The sequence below is a fragment of the Ambystoma mexicanum genome, chromosome 1p, assembly GCF_040938575.1.
Source record: "Ambystoma mexicanum isolate Mex_15411 chromosome 1p, UKY_AmexF1_1, whole genome shotgun sequence".
NCBI lineage: Eukaryota > Metazoa > Chordata > Amphibia > Caudata > Ambystomatidae > Ambystoma > Ambystoma mexicanum.
Genome location: NC_090921.1, coordinates 324159071 through 324174692, shown reverse-complemented (window position 1 = coordinate 324174692; position 15622 = coordinate 324159071). Strand labels below are relative to the sequence as shown.

The 15622-nt window shown below is 45.7% G+C and overlaps 1 protein-coding gene across 2 annotated transcripts in view; it reads right to left on the bottom strand.

Annotated features, from left to right (window-relative positions):
* Positions 1 to 5528, bottom strand: part of SHC2 (SHC adaptor protein 2) — a 708489-nt gene extending 702961 nt beyond the window's left edge. The window contains exon 1 of one of the 2 annotated variants that reach the window (XM_069648025.1): positions 5265 to 5528. The gene's annotated coding sequence lies outside the window, so the exon portion shown is untranslated. The remainder of the gene's footprint in view (positions 1 to 5264) is intronic. The other variant, XM_069648031.1, reaches the window with a different exon arrangement.
* Between the last annotated feature and the right edge of the window lie 10094 nt (positions 5529 to 15622).

The window sequence follows — 15622 nt, the reverse complement described above, 5'->3', positions numbered from 1 at the left end:
TTTAAAAATAAATAAATTCGACCTTTTTGTTTTCGTTCCTTTTGATTCTACCCTATTGCATTTCGATCCTTTTGATTCAATCCTTTGACCTATAACCCGGAGAGGTTTAAAGAGATATCAAGTTTTCGAAAGCTGTGTGTGTGACATATCCAGCCCTGCTGACTTTCCAGAGAATCTGGACTGGGTAGTGGTGGAAAAGTAGCTGCAAAGTGGCTAATCTTTACTTATAAGCCAAAATCACTTTTTCTTTGAATATTTGTGAGTTATTCTTATGGGAAAAGCAAGACTACAAGTACCAGAATGCAAAGTTTACTTGAATGAAAAGCCTGGGCTTTACATGGTACCATTTAATGAAAACCGTGTTGGAATTTAGTCTCCTTTCTGTAGCTCTTCAGGCTGTCCCATGTCAGATTAGATACTCTGCCTGTCCTGGCACCCAGGCCCACATCGCTATGCAATCTGCTCCTTGCACTTCTGCATGTATAATGGGAACATTTAAAATGCAACATTGTAGCTCAGTTGCTTCTCGAAGCTCGGACCCTGCTCAATACATACGATAATAATAATAATAATAATAATAATAATAATAATAATAATAATAATAATAATAATAATAATAATAATAATACGTTATTTTATTTTTTTATTTGTGTCTTTGGTTGTCAGGCACATATTTTCTTAATATTATTTTTTAGACATTTTAGAACAATTTACAACATTGCAATTCCAGAAACAGATTTCATCAGTTTAATAATAATAAAGCACAAGACAGCAACATGACATGAGCCAAAATACCAATGTGGGCAGAGCATCCCCGATCCGGCGTGGGACACCAGAGAAGCTCTGCTTCTGCATGTGTTTGCGATATGAGTCTTAAAGAAGGAGTTAAGTTAAATAGCGGCAGTGGACAGCAGTTTGTCAACACTGACTATCATGAATGCTCTGACTAATTGGTTACTTCAGATGCAGATTACTAACTACTCTGTGGCTAAGCAATCAAAGGTCTGTCGCTGGCCCACATTGCTGTTTGGGGAATATTTAATTTTCACCATTAGCTAAGATATGGCCCTGTCAGTAGTTCATCGCTCCTTAGACCCCTTAGACCCACTACTTTTGAGTTTCAACATGAGGAATTGTATCTGGTAGATTGCAATTGACCATGCAGGTGTACAGTGTCAAAATACTTTCTCCTGAAAAACAGGCTGTACATGCCATTAATAGGCAATATAATCATGTGACATAAGGGTAATCATTGTATTGCTTTTGGACTAAGATATGTAAATTTGGCCATACCAAGATTTTACCTTGTGATATAGAGACCACACACATCTCTGTAGTTGGTGTTCATTGCACTGCACAATGTTACCATCAGGGTCGCACATATTGAGGTATATCCTCCCGTAAGCATACCCCTGAACACACTACACAAATCAATCACTAATCATGTTTAGAAGTATGTTTTTTATTCCAACATGTTTGTAAACTTCTCGACGAGTTACCGTAAGGCAGTGCATCTTAATGATTTAAAATTACACACAAAGGTGTTGCCCTTCCTTGTATTTGAAAGTGTATTTGGGGAATGATGCACTTTGAATTTTAAACCAATATTTCCTGGATTGTTTTGTAATAATTTTGAAGACACAGAGCCCGATCCATGGAAATGTGAACAGAAATACCGCAAGGGCCACGCGCCGAGAAGGACACTGGGCCTCATCACGAGCATGGCGGTAGACATGCCTTTATGGCAGGCACGACTACTGCCATGCTCGCTACCGGCACCGCCTCCCATGATCGGGCAATAACCGGACCATTAAGAGATGAAGGGGCTGGTAAATGCCCGTTAGCGGGAAGCGGTAATTCTGGGCTCCCGGTCCCCATTGTGCCCTTTCTGCCCCAAAGGGCACAATGGGGCTGGGGAGCATGGATGCACTAGCACCGCTGATAACGGTGCCGGTGCAATCACGAGTTCTGCTCGTGGGTGCTGCACAGCCTGCCAGGTAAGACCTGGCGGGCTGTCAGGAACCCGCGAGCAGAACTCGTAATGCGGCAGCCTGGTATGGATGGTGCTGGTGCCTTACTGGCACCGTTCATACCGTGGCCGCCACTATTGTAATGAGTCCCACTGTGTGAGCCTGCGCGCAGAGAGAAAAATGTGCACCCTGCATATTCATGGAACCTACAGCACAAAGTAACCGTATTCGCAAGGCGGGCCCAGAACGGCCAGACACGCCCACACACAAAGCATAAACAGCCAGAACAGCTACCTATGCGCAGAATACACGCACCCTTCAAACAGTGTGTGGGGGGTTCCCCGTAAGTAGGCCTGTGACTCGGAAACCCTGCGCGGGGTCACCCGTAACCCTATCCGGCACCCTGACAACATGTGTATAGTAATTCATAAAGCAGGAAATCTGCGTGCCAACCCCAGTACAACGTTCCCACACCCCCAAGTTACATCGGAACCCCGATTGAGTACAAGTACCCCGAAATCTGACATACAACCCCACCTTGTACGCCTCAAATCTTACGTGCAAGTGTATTCACGCCTCCCTTCGTATGAAGGACTTACGTGGCCATTTCCCAGCTGAAACATTGCACAATCAAATTCATGAATACATCTCGTGCCGGGCAATTGTGGGCGTGCGAGGGACTGCCTGCAGGCTGTCCATCAGAGCACCCACTTTTTCGCAGGATCTTCCCCATTTGTAGTGTTCCGCCCCTTTCCCAGCCCTCTGCACAAGCCACGCCCAGGCTCTGCTTGGAGAATCACACAAGGCCCTCACCAGCTCGCACGACATGCCAAGCCAGCGCATACTCCATGCAACTCCAAAAAAAGCACTGCACATTCGATTCCATGAATCGACAAAGGTAGATTTGTGCGCATTTTTGCATGCAAGTACCCTATTTAATGCACAGATAATTACATGAATTACGGCCACAATGTCTAATGTGTTCTATTTCCCTTTCAGACTGCAGGATAAATGCTTTGGCTAAAACTTTGTATTATGAATTTGTATATGTTGGTAGGTTTATTTACCATGTGGTTTAATGCTTTTAATGTAACTTTAATGAATAGAAGGTCGTTTTCGAAAGACAACTATGCATCATTATATGCTGGTGCATGACTAAAGATGGGACGTGATGAGATATAGTCTCGTGCTTAAATTGTAAAATGAAAAACATAGCTTTCGAAAGACAACTGTATATTATATGCGGTGCACGACTTAAGATGGGACAGATGAGATATATGGCGTCATTATAAGTTTGCTGGTATCCCGCCGGTAATTCTGGCAGATACCGACAAACCGACCTACTGTTTCCACCGCCTGACATCTCAGAAATTTCCAGGATATTTTAGGTGACGGAAAGGGCGGTAAATCCACATTATATGGAGTCCCGTAAGACTCCAAGGAGAGGATTGCCGATATTACAGGCACTGGCATTCCCGGTGCCAATAATACCGGCAGTTTTGTGCTGGTAGAGGCCTGATTTACCTCCAGCGCTTGGCTGGCGGTAAATCAGTGAACCCAACCGGCAAACATGTAGTTTTGTAGTACAGTAAAAGTGACGGTCACGGAATTACCGGCACTTTTCCCTCCCACACCACGAAACTTGTAATAAGGTCTTATAGTCTCATGCTTACATTGTAAAATATAAAAGATAGCTTTTGAAAGACAACTAAATTGTAAAATGTCAAAGAAATAGACGTGGGTTCAAATCTCACCTTACCCACTTGACCAAAGTATCTACCAGGCAAATGACTTCATATCACTCAGTCTTATTTCCCTTAGCGGCCAAAATGGGGGTTGCGGATAAGTGAATTCAATGACACTACAGTGTGGAAGGGGCTTGGAAAGGCCCAGTCTGAATCCTGCGTAGAGTAGGAAAGGAGGGGATCATGTCTGGTGGTTATGGAACCACTTCAGTAGTGACATGTAAATGCTCACGGCTCGCCCCTTTAAAATGCAGCAGCACAAGCATTATACCATCCCAAACTTCGCTTATAACCACCTTCCTCTTCTCCGTCCTGCGGCTGCTCAGAAATAGACAAATACTACTTCTCATATTGGTGGGCAGCCTTGCTCGAATAATCGGGCGCAGGCAATATGAAAAAAGAATGTCCTCTTTTTATCACCAGTAACGACCTCCTGCTACAAATGATACCGCGTGTGTATGCTTGCCAGAATAAACGGCCCAGTGACAGAATACCTGCTATCGCGACATCAGAGGCGTTGCTAGGGGGGGGGGGCTGAGGAGGCTATAGCCCCTGATCTTTAGGTTGTAGCCCCGGATAGAATCTCAGGAGCTACAACCAAAAGGCTAGCTAGCCCCCAGTCCCAACAGTTCCGACATCAGCGTAACGCCCGGTCTTTTCCAGCAACACCCCTGCGCGACATACAGGAAAAGCATTTTGTTTCCACTTCCATCTGGAGCAGGTGCTCGAGTTTGGAACGGAATAAAACAGGGTTGTGTGGTGGAAGGGGTGGGATCCCGCCCCGCCCGGTGGGATCCCGCCCTGCTTTGAGGGGGGAAGAAGACCCCACCCACTTTGTCTGCTTTGGCCCCACGAACATGTTTAGCCATAAATAGGGGGAACAGTTTGAAATTTGAATGTTTTGAATTTCCCTCAAACTGGTTCAACCTGAATCACAATGTCAGAGATCCAATGTATAGCAAAATACTGGTAGGAATGGAGGCACCCCAATTGATGTAGGATATAGTTATTTTTCACTTCATGGTTAATAAAAATGTGTCAGTTCCCGACTCGATGCACTTTTTGCAAATCTCACACCCACAACGTTATAGAGTAAGCTACCACTGGCCGTAGACATGAGGCCCTCGACCCCGCGCCTTCCTGCCGCCCTCTGCTGTATACTTCTTCCCCTGCAGCACTCTTCTCTACACACTTAATGACAATGCCTCTGTTGTACACTACATTGCTGCCCCCCAAACTTCCACACTGACACACACTACGACGGCTGGCCTCTGCTGTGCGTTCCACTGGCCACACAAATCTCACTCCTCACAATCGAGACACTAAAGAGCGACCTTAAATCGCCAAAGTAAGGACTCTTCATGTGACTTATAACAACACAAAAGTGGTTTCTCGAATATGGCTTTCTTCATAACCTGTTCTTCGAATGTACCTGCCCTAAAATCTAAGGGAGGGCACGTGTTGTTTGAACCCTCTCTCGCAGGCAGCTAACTCTCTGGGGACCTTCCCATGGTGTCACAATTCACAAGCGCACAGTTGGGACACGTACCTGCTGCCACAGCCGGCCTCCTCACACCGTCACCCGGCCAGGAGATCGCAGGAGCCCTGAAGCGCTGCGACTGTCACCACATCCCGTGCCGGATGTGACACGTCCACCAGTGTCCCGCGCAGGCCTTCGTCTGCCCCCTCACTCTCCGCCAAGTGGCAGGCTTCCGGAATGAGGTCAAGCAAGCGGGAGGAGACGCACTGGCGACTGTTAAGAGGTACTGGTGGAGCCCAGTACCGAAAGAGGGCCTTTACCGTCAAAGAAGCACGGGTCACCACCGGCCGGCGAAAATCCTATGGAGGTCAATGTGTAATCCATGGAGGTTAACCGAAAAATGAACCTGGCTGGCAAATTATTAATTTCCGTGTTGTTTTTATAATAACAGAGCACGTTCAGAGAGAAAATGGGTGACGTGTGCGTAAAGTGAAGGAGCATAGTCCTGGTCTGATTCATCTGGCCCCGAGTTACCCGCCCTGTAAGGTTACTGGATGGGACACTTGTTTACTTTTATTCGAGCGCAAATAAAGCACCAAAGGTGTGTCAGAGTGCCATACAAAAGTAACAAAGTCACAGAATAACAAACAATGAACTCTATATAAACAATGACATCACATTAAAACCAGAAACCTACACCCTAAACAAAAATCACATGTAAGAATAGATTCAAAAACTCTATCACAATATTACAATTTCAGCAATTTCCGCACTTTTAAAAGGTAAATTCTGATATATACAGGTGGCGTGGGAGCAGGCAGCCGCTCCAGACAAGATAAAGATGGCCCCGTTGTGGCTTCATTGTGGCTACAAAGCGTGGAATCTAAGGAAAGCCACCATATCACTGAGGTTCATGACTTGGACCTTGGCTTTTGTCTTACCACCAATTGCATTCTGTGAATTGTAGTCCTGGTTCACTTCAATTTCATAGCTTGAAGTAAAATGAAGTTTAGGACTGTAAAAGTGACATGGGCGATCTGATAAGCCAGCCTGCATGCTCGCCTTCAGGTGTCTCTGGAAATGTCAGTCTATAGATTGACGCGTCTCTTGACCTTAGCCAAGTCCTCTCTCTCCTCTCCGATGTCCTTGTAAATGGAGGGCTACAACTTCAATCCTAGAACCCTATGTCCCTAATGTTTGGGACAGGGTGGCATTGCTGGAGTTGGGCAAAGGAGAGTGGTTCACCTTCATTCCAAAAGCCTTTACTAGATAAATCCCTGATGTCCGCAGTACCCCCCTCACTAGTGTGATCCCTTTAGGAAACATCACATCAATTTCTCTCACTCTTCCTCACACCACACCCCACACCCATAGCTTACTTCTCTGCGTCCTATCTCCTCTTTGACTGTACTTATGTTTTGGTGCGATACTGATTATGGGAAGAACCAGAAAACAAGCCTTCTCTGCCTATGCCCCAAGACTATGGAACCTCCTCCCCGTCAGCATCAGACTCACCTCCACGCTCCTACAATTCAGAATAGAACTCAAGACCCACATCTTCAAGGAGTCTCTCTCACCACATAGGTCCCCACTCATTTTGAGTAGAGCTTCGTAAGAACCACAATATACTTCTTGCACCCCCTGTCACTGTCAAGTGGACCTAGTATATCCAACACCACAAACTCCCAAGGTAAGCTGGTAAATTCCAGCAGCTTTAATGGCTGGATCTTATCAGCAGCACGGAACACACTGCATACATTGGCCATTATTACAACTTCCAAATCCATTCCAGGCCACCAATAGTCACACCAAAGCCAACCTTTAACCTTGGTTATGCCTAGACATCCTTCATTACTTACTTCCAGTACTTTTTTCTTAAACCCAAAGGAAGTACTACTCTATATCTCTTGCAGGGGAAACCATCCTTGATGCTCAATTCATCATTTACTTTACTGAACTGCTTAGGTCTTGAACAATCCACTTGCTTGTCGCTACCTGACTCCACCCTGCTGACAACATCCCTTATCTCCACATCCTATTCCAGTGCCTCGACCCACTCTTGTTGACCACTTCCCAACATACAACATATACTTGTTACATGTTCTTCCATCTCCTCCACCTCATCATAACCCCCTATCGCCTTGCTCGGGATAATACATCTATTATTACATTCTCCTTACACGCCACATGTTGGACCGAAAAATCATATCCATGTAATGAGGTGACCCACTTCCTGATTATCTGAGATATCCCCTCCAGACCACGAGTCGTGAAATCTCCCACCAAAGTTTTGTGAATAGTTAAAAGTGGAATTGACGTCCCAAAGAAATACTTTGACTCTGTTTATTGCCCACATTACACTGAGGGCTTCCTTATCAATAACTGAGTATCGCAGTTCAGCTCCTCTTAAAACTCTCGAAGGCAAATGCCACCACTCTGTCTAAACCATCCCCCCTTTATAAGAGCACAGCTTGGAGACCTGTCAGCTTCAGGCATTATCCAGGATGTCGCAGCACATATCAAAATGAGGTAATGCCGGTACTGAAGAAAAAGCCCCTTTGATTTCAAACTCAGCCTCACACAACTCTATCCAATTAAACTCCACACCCTTCTTACTTAAATCTCTGATGTTTTTGCACATGTCAGGAAAATAGCTCACAAACCTAGAATAATATTCCACTAACCCCAAGAATGACAGCACCTCCTGTCGATCCTTGGGATTTATGAAATCTTCTTTACCAACCCTTTCCTGGTATACACCCCACAAGTTGTGACCAAGATACTCTATGGACTTCACCCTTATATTGCACTTCTCCCTCCTTTGCGTCAGCCCTGTTTGAGGAATTGCCATCTGGCAAGTGTGCAAAGCCCTGGCTTTTTTGATTTGTATTAGTATATAAAATGATGCAGGTGATTCCTTCTCCAAAGGGGTAATCTGCTAACCAGATCCCCCCTTTGTTGTAACTCCATGCCAAAAGCATAGTGCACTTGGGCCCTTAGTCGTCGCCAGCTTGTGGTGTAAGTCACCTTCCTGCCGATTCTCAGTCTCCCAGCTTCAAGACATCCTGCTCTGGAAAGTCTTCTGCAAATATGACTGGAAGGATGCCTGCCGTCACTTGTCTGCAGTGGCCATAACTGGAACTCAGCTTCACAGAAAGGGCAGTGGAGTGGGGTGTGCACACCTGACTGTCCTCAAATTGTGGGGATGCCTGGGTGTGGTAATAGTGGCTGAGTGACTCTCACAGCAGGAGAAGGCCACCTCCCATGGAGAGATTTGCAGCCTGACTGAACTGATGCAGTGCCAGCCATGAGAGGAACCTTGCCATTGGCACCCCCGGGTGGTTGTCTTTGGTGTGGATGGTATGAGGAGACAAGGTGAGGAGGCAAAGTACAGAAGGGTTTACCAGTAACCTTACTGAATATCACTCTGGAACATTTCATCAACACAAGAACTCTTCCTACATCAGACCCTTTTCCTAAAATGAAGCGTTGTGACTTTTGGGCACAAGGCCCCACTCATCAAAGGTACTGGACTTATAAAGTTACAGTATATTTCTAGTGGCTTAGCTCTATTCTACTGCATCACTAATTACCTTCTTTTTGTTGAATACATTATTGAATGCATTCCTAAGAACCTAAAGGTGATTGTATATATATTTTTATAATTGAGTGTTGTGTAATATTAACACCTGCTTGTTTCATTTCCTAGTGTGTGTTTTGGGCCTAGACTGAGTACAATATTTCTGTACTTACCTTTCTAAATTGAATGACCTTCATTGTGTTTACTGATTGTGGGCCACTGACCTGCACTCCCACTCTCCTAAGGATAGCCTTGACTGCTCTCCACGCTTACCTTGATTGGGTTTTGGCTAACCTTTCAGAGTTACCCTGTTCTCTATAACTAGGGTGGCCTCCTAAAATCTGTCCAGATTCTAGAAATCCATCTTAACACTATACGCATTCAGTACAAAAGCATACTAACATAGCATTGCAAATGTTGCATTTATTTTGTGCTGATTTTGCAGGTGAAGGATCACTTTGCACATCAGGAATAGCATTTGCCAAGAGATCACAGTATATCCAGGGAACAATGGCCATGAAGTAACCCCATCCCCAGGTGAAATGTTGGATATCGAACAAATACAAAAAAGAACTTATATCCATCAACACTAAGGTATATGTCTCACACCAAACTTGTTAAATCGCTGTCTAGTCGTGGCGTTGAAATTCTCAGCCCACGCTGTAATAGGAAGTACGCTCTCCAGCGCGGAAGTCAGCACTACCATTCTCAGAATGCCTGTGTGGGTGTTTGACAGTGGTTTAAAGCTTCAACGGCAAAGTATGGTGGCAAGTACAGCCTCTGCAAGAAGAATTAGGGTAGATCATACCAAGTGTGCGCAGTTTTTCCTGAAAGGCTCACTCCACTTTATACTGACCCACTCAGTGGATAGAAGGCCTCTCGAGTGGAGGTGTGTGGCATATGCATATAGAACCTTATTACATTATTGGAATTCATTAATTAATCTTTTAAAACGCGCTTAATACCGGAGACCAGTCTCCAAGCGCAGGACCGGGATTCGAACCTGTGTTGCTCTGCATTGTCTAGCTTCCAAGGCCAGCACGTTACTCCTGAGCGAATGTGCATGACGAGGAAGAGGGTCAGCCGGTGAATAAATCTTGAAACTTAAGGTTAGTCTGGCAGCGGGACATTTTTAAGGAGATACATAATACTTAATTAATCCTAGATAATATAGTAATTAAAGTGCAGTGCAGAATTAAAGATATTGGTGGCGGGGATAGAAAAGGATTTCCCAATTGGCAGAAAAATTATGCACCTTGATAAAAAAGGGGTTGTGAATTTATTGCAGCAAAGCTTGCGATGAGGGATAGGATAAAATTAGATATTTACTTGAAAACGCTTCCAAATTAAGCAGATGTCAATTTGGTCATGTCTACATGCTGTACACCCAGGAGCTGGCGCAACACTTCCTGGCAGGGTCGGCACCCATAAGCCGAACAGGAGAAGACGAGACACAGGTGAGTGGAGCCCAAGCTGGCAAGAGTTCAATGGACACATAACATTGGAGAGGTGGTGAACCAACGAGAAGTCCACAACACAATGAGGAGAGATCCAAGGCAAACCTCATTCAGGTGGGTATAGCAAGCCATTGGGAGAAGAGATGTTGCTCGCTGATACTGGCAGCAATAGTTCCTGCTGCCCTTGAGAAACGAAGCGCAAGGTGAATCACTGTATTCAGGAAATTGAACTCCAAGTTCCTAGAGCCATTGTGAAACTGCTACCAAGAGAAGCAGTGCATGCTGGGATATGAAGACGAAGTTTCTAGAGGCTGACAAGCTGATTGTACAGGGAAATAATGCAGGTTGCAAGTTGACGCAAAATGTCCAAGGGACATTAGGAAACGGATATCCACGAGAAATATTGCATGCTGGGGCTTGAAAGATAGCCTCCTAGGAAATTGACAAACTCAAAACACTTCTCTAAAATATTAGGTAGCTGAAAGATCACATCTGTCCTATATTTGGAGTCTTGTTCAATTGTGGTGCAGTGTGTGTCACAGCCACATTAACCACTACACAAAATGGTACAGGTCACACTACATCATTAATTCCCAAGACTCACTTTAACTATAGCAAGGATATCAGCTACCTAATAGTTTAAGCAAGTGTTGTGAAGCAGAGGCGTAGACAGGGTAGGGCCTGAGCGGGCATGGCCCACCGAAAATCTGTAGATGCCCACTGAGCAGCACTGTGTGGGCATTTACAGATGTTAATGTCACCGCTGTGGGTCCAACTACATTAGCTTCAGGCCCCACTTAATAGACAATCCTGGCTACGCCTCTGTTGTGAAGTAATAGTGTAGTGTGAGTTAAACTTAAATTAGTAGTATATTGGATCGTGTTTGGATTCGGGAATTAGTACCTTTGCACTGAGTCAGCGTAACTTTACTTTGGCGGTGGCACTCCCATTGTTTGCATACTTAATATCTTAATCGGTACTAAGCTTAGCACTTTTTAAAACATGTATTTCTCCCAATGAGATACATGTAACCATGACATATCCACTATATATATATTCATAAAGACAGAGTGACAGACCTGAAGCTCCCAGATCCAGAAAGACTGACTGAAGCCAGAAAGATGTTGGACGTGCCAGAATGTTTCACAGTGCCCCGCATCTTTTAGGCAGGGTTTAGCACTGGTGAGAGAGAGAAGCAGCCATCTGGCCCGGGGAAGGGCCCAAGGACAAAGGAAGAAGGTGCAAGAACCCCCTCCCCGCCACCCCACGTGACCTTTACCCCCCCTCCCTGCTCTGAAATGCGGTGGTCCTAGCTTCCGGAAGTAACGCTTATTACATGGCTGCATCCATTAGGAATGGCCCTGGCTGATCATTGTTCAGAAATTAAAGATGACCTCCCTGCAAGGTTATTCAAGGACCTTTCTTCTCTGCCCCTTACAGCTTTGTATGGACCTTCTGGCAGTATTTCAGATCCAGATAAAGCTATTCAAATGGGTGATGCTTAAAATCTTTGGGCGGCCTGCGTGTACTCACGTCTACACTTTCTCCCTGCCCCAGGTTATGTGACACTTAATGTGCTTGCATAGTGCTCATGTTGCCCTAAGACTGCTTCTAAGCACCGAGAGAATACAGGACAGAGCAACTCAGGGAATAGGAGAGAGGGAGGGAGAAGCAGGATAGGAGAGACGGAAACACCATCTTCTGTTATGAGCTTCTGTTAGGTTGTACGAGTCTAATGTACAGTATGCCGCTGCAAGGCAGCTTCAAAGCACTGAGGAAGAACAGGCTCTAAAACAAGGTGCTCTTTTGGTAAATAGTGGAGGGAAGGCGAAGGGAAATGGAAGGCGAGAAATACACATATTAGATGTCTACTGGGGCAATGCAAGTCTCCATCGATAGCATTCTCATCAACACAATTTTTTATTACTCCATTAAAAACCCACACTCTCGGTGGCTACCAAGGGGCGGGGCAAAATGGCTCCTCTGTGAACGAGCTCATCCCCCTCCCGAGTCAAGAGGGCCTCCGGGCTCCACGTTCCCCACTGTGGGTCCCACAGCAGGAGGAGGTGATAGTCCAGAGCGTGGTGCAGAGTATGGTGTGCCAGTCCAGGCGTCTGCAACTCCACATATCCGCAACTGCAGTACCCGAACTAAGATCACTCAGGCCGCAAATCTCTGGTGTGTCATAAGGGAGCGGGCGGACCAGCTCATGCACCAGCTGTCTACAGGACCTGAGATCCCCCCCGCTGGGCAACCCATGGTAGTGGCCAAGAATAACAGACACGCAGTTGGCCTCACCCTATGGACTCGGCCCTGCCGAATAGGATTTTGTTTTACGTCCATGACCGCAACACGGGTGATCCCCTCCTCCAGGACCTCATGCATCAGTGGAGAGCAAATTCAACGCCTGGTGGGTGCATGATCCGTTCTCCATTCGCCAAGCATTTCTATCATGCCCGGTGGGTTAGGCTGATAATATAAGCAGCCAGGCAGGGCTGGCGCTAGTCGTGTGCAGCATGCACGGCTGCACTTGGCCCTGCACTGATGGGGCCCCTGGCAGAGGGTGCCCTTGACTCCATCTTTTTGCAGACTGCAGCGTAGGCTGTGTGCTTAGAGTAGCTAAACTTACTGAGGTGTACTCTGAGCGCACGGGCAGCCCACGCTTCAGAAGGCATAATGATGGGGAAGCTTGCTGGTGTTGTGGAATATCTTTTTCAAATGTGGCTGTTCTACCTCCCTCTTCTTTCCTGTTCTTGCTGACATATTTTATCCATCAGCTTGAGCCTCATTACACCACATTCTCTGGTTGAGTGTGTAGTTGTGGAGTGGATTTCTTCATGGTCTGTGTGGACTTGTCACATTAGGGCTGGTTTCACCCGGTCTTCGCCATGATGGGCTGGGCGTAGCAGTCGAAAGTGTTTTCAGTGGTGGCAGTGAGTCTTCTGATCACAGGGTTTCGGGTTCTGATACAGTCACTGGCGGAAGTTCTTGCCCAGCTTCGCTAGATGTTCGTCCAACATCTCGATGAAGGCCAGCTATCCTTGTGAAGAGTGGAGCTCCAGATGATACCCACAGGGCTTCGTACTGGACTATCTGAAGATTCTTCCGGTGTCGCTCATGGCAAGTCATCCATGCTGGGGAGGCATACCTCAGGGTAGGTCTGATGATCGCCCTGTAGATGTTGATCTTTGTCTGCAGGGGCATGGACTTGGTCTTCAGGAGTGGGTACAGTGCTGCCATCTTTCCTGATGCCTTCTGCTGAGCATTCTCAATATGGCTTCTCCAGTTGAGTTTGTTGTCCAGGGTCAGACCAAGGCTGTTCTACCTCGAGGCTGAGCTCCCTTTTTGTTTGTCATGTGAGGCAACGTGTCACATCTCAACCTCCTGCTGCAACTTTGGGGAGACAAATACCCCCCTTCCAGCAGCCCAATAGGTGCTGGTGGACCTGTAAACACTGCTGATAACTTTCTTTCTTAAATCAGAGCATTTAAAGAGGGTTCGATTTACAAGTGATGGCCGATTTAAGAAACCATTGTTTTGGACAACGCGTTCTTAACTTGTTAAGAAGTGCAAAGGGGCATTTTTATTTTTAAAGCACATGCAAAGCACCAGTTGGCTGCCTAAAATCCCTGCCCTCCTCCAGCACATGTTCCTTTCTGAGTTTTATTAATCAGAATGCAGAAAATAATGTCATAAATCTGCTTTCCGGTGTAAATTGCACCCAAATTCACCCGAAACTCCCAAAATCACAGAATTCCTGAAGAACACCAAATGTCTACAAAATAGGGAATGTAATGTAGTTTTCTAAAACTGAATGGTTTCAAACAGAACTTTCTTTATCCTACCCTAATCCTATTTAGCCGGGTCTGTGGCTCAGTGGACTAAGGCATCCACTACAGGGACCTGTGTTTGACCTCATCATCACAGTTTCAAATCCCGGCAGGTCCATTCAGCCCTTCATCCTTCTAAGATCGAGAAAATAAGTTGGGTAACAACAAACATCTGTTGTTCGTGTCAAGATGCCCCTTCGGGGGTCAACTGTGCACTTTACAAATACGCCTGTTATGTTACCCCTTTGATCTCCTCTCATCCCTTTCTGCACCCATCCTTTGGAGGTACCATCAGTAAATCTGAAAAAGCAAGAAACCAAATGCTTCTTCTAGACTTGCTCTCACTTGTCAACACTGTCTGGTGAACTCTTTCAAACATCGATTCTCTGTAACACCTTAAAAACCTCTTCATTTATCGCAGCACACATGACTGACATCTCATTACCATTATCAACCGATGACTAAATTACTGCAGCCGCTACATCTAAGCAAGCCAATGAATTTCAGCACAAGACTGCAGAGAGTTCAAAACTCTGCACCTGCATACTGGGAAAAGAGTAAAAAGGAATCTATGTTCCCCACTTAATGGCCTCCATTGGCTTTTTATGTGAGCTAGGATCAAATTGAAGTGAATCTGTTTTACACATGCTCTAAGACCAAAAAAGCCATGGCAACCAAGCTGTCATTAAATTTCACTTTCATTGATGTCCCCAAAAACCTACCTCTTCTTCAAAGGTGGTACCAGACTTTCACATGCTGGTTCTCTGCTCTGGAATGCCATGTTCTTCTCAATAACAACTGGTCTCAACCCAACACAGTTTGGAAGAAAACTATTTTCTTCTATCCCCAAATGTCTGCTTGATCTTTTAAGTGGAGATGCGTGTGTTATAAAGCTCCTACGTGATGTCAATTTGCTGTGAGCACTATACAAAAGAATTCTTAGGAAAGCCCCAATCAATCACTTACTGTTTGTTCTGCATTTAAGGCCAACCTGTCATTCAAGCTCTTCAGACTTGTTCAGGGCTTCTGTGTGGAAAACATTTCTCAAAACAAACTGATTTTAGATCGGATGTTTGCAGGTGTGCCTATCCCCACAAATCCTGGGGCTGGCTCTCTAAAGCTGCACTTAAGTGCAAGCATGGGGGCAGTGGGGGATAGAGCAGGTGGGCAGCGCACAGCGAGACTCAGACTGTAACACAAATGCGGTGGCGCAGCACAATTGAGCAGCTCGGGCTATAGACCCCCCCCTCAAAATGTTGGGCTATGTTGACTCAACCTGGCTGACCCACACACCCATGGCCGGACAGAACAGGACACAGCCATTAAACGACGCCTGGGCTTCGCTGTTAACAAAGACCCTGCTATTACTAACTTAAAGCATTTCATTGTTAGCACCTGCATTCATATGCATACATTTTAGGCTATTGAAATTGTGATGTGGGGTTAGTACTTGCATGTCAAGGGAGTGATTGTATGGGTAAGGGGACAGGAGGCAGCTCATTCTCACAACAGTCCTTAAGTGTTTGGATTCAGATGTAAAGAAGAGTTAACTACTTGTAA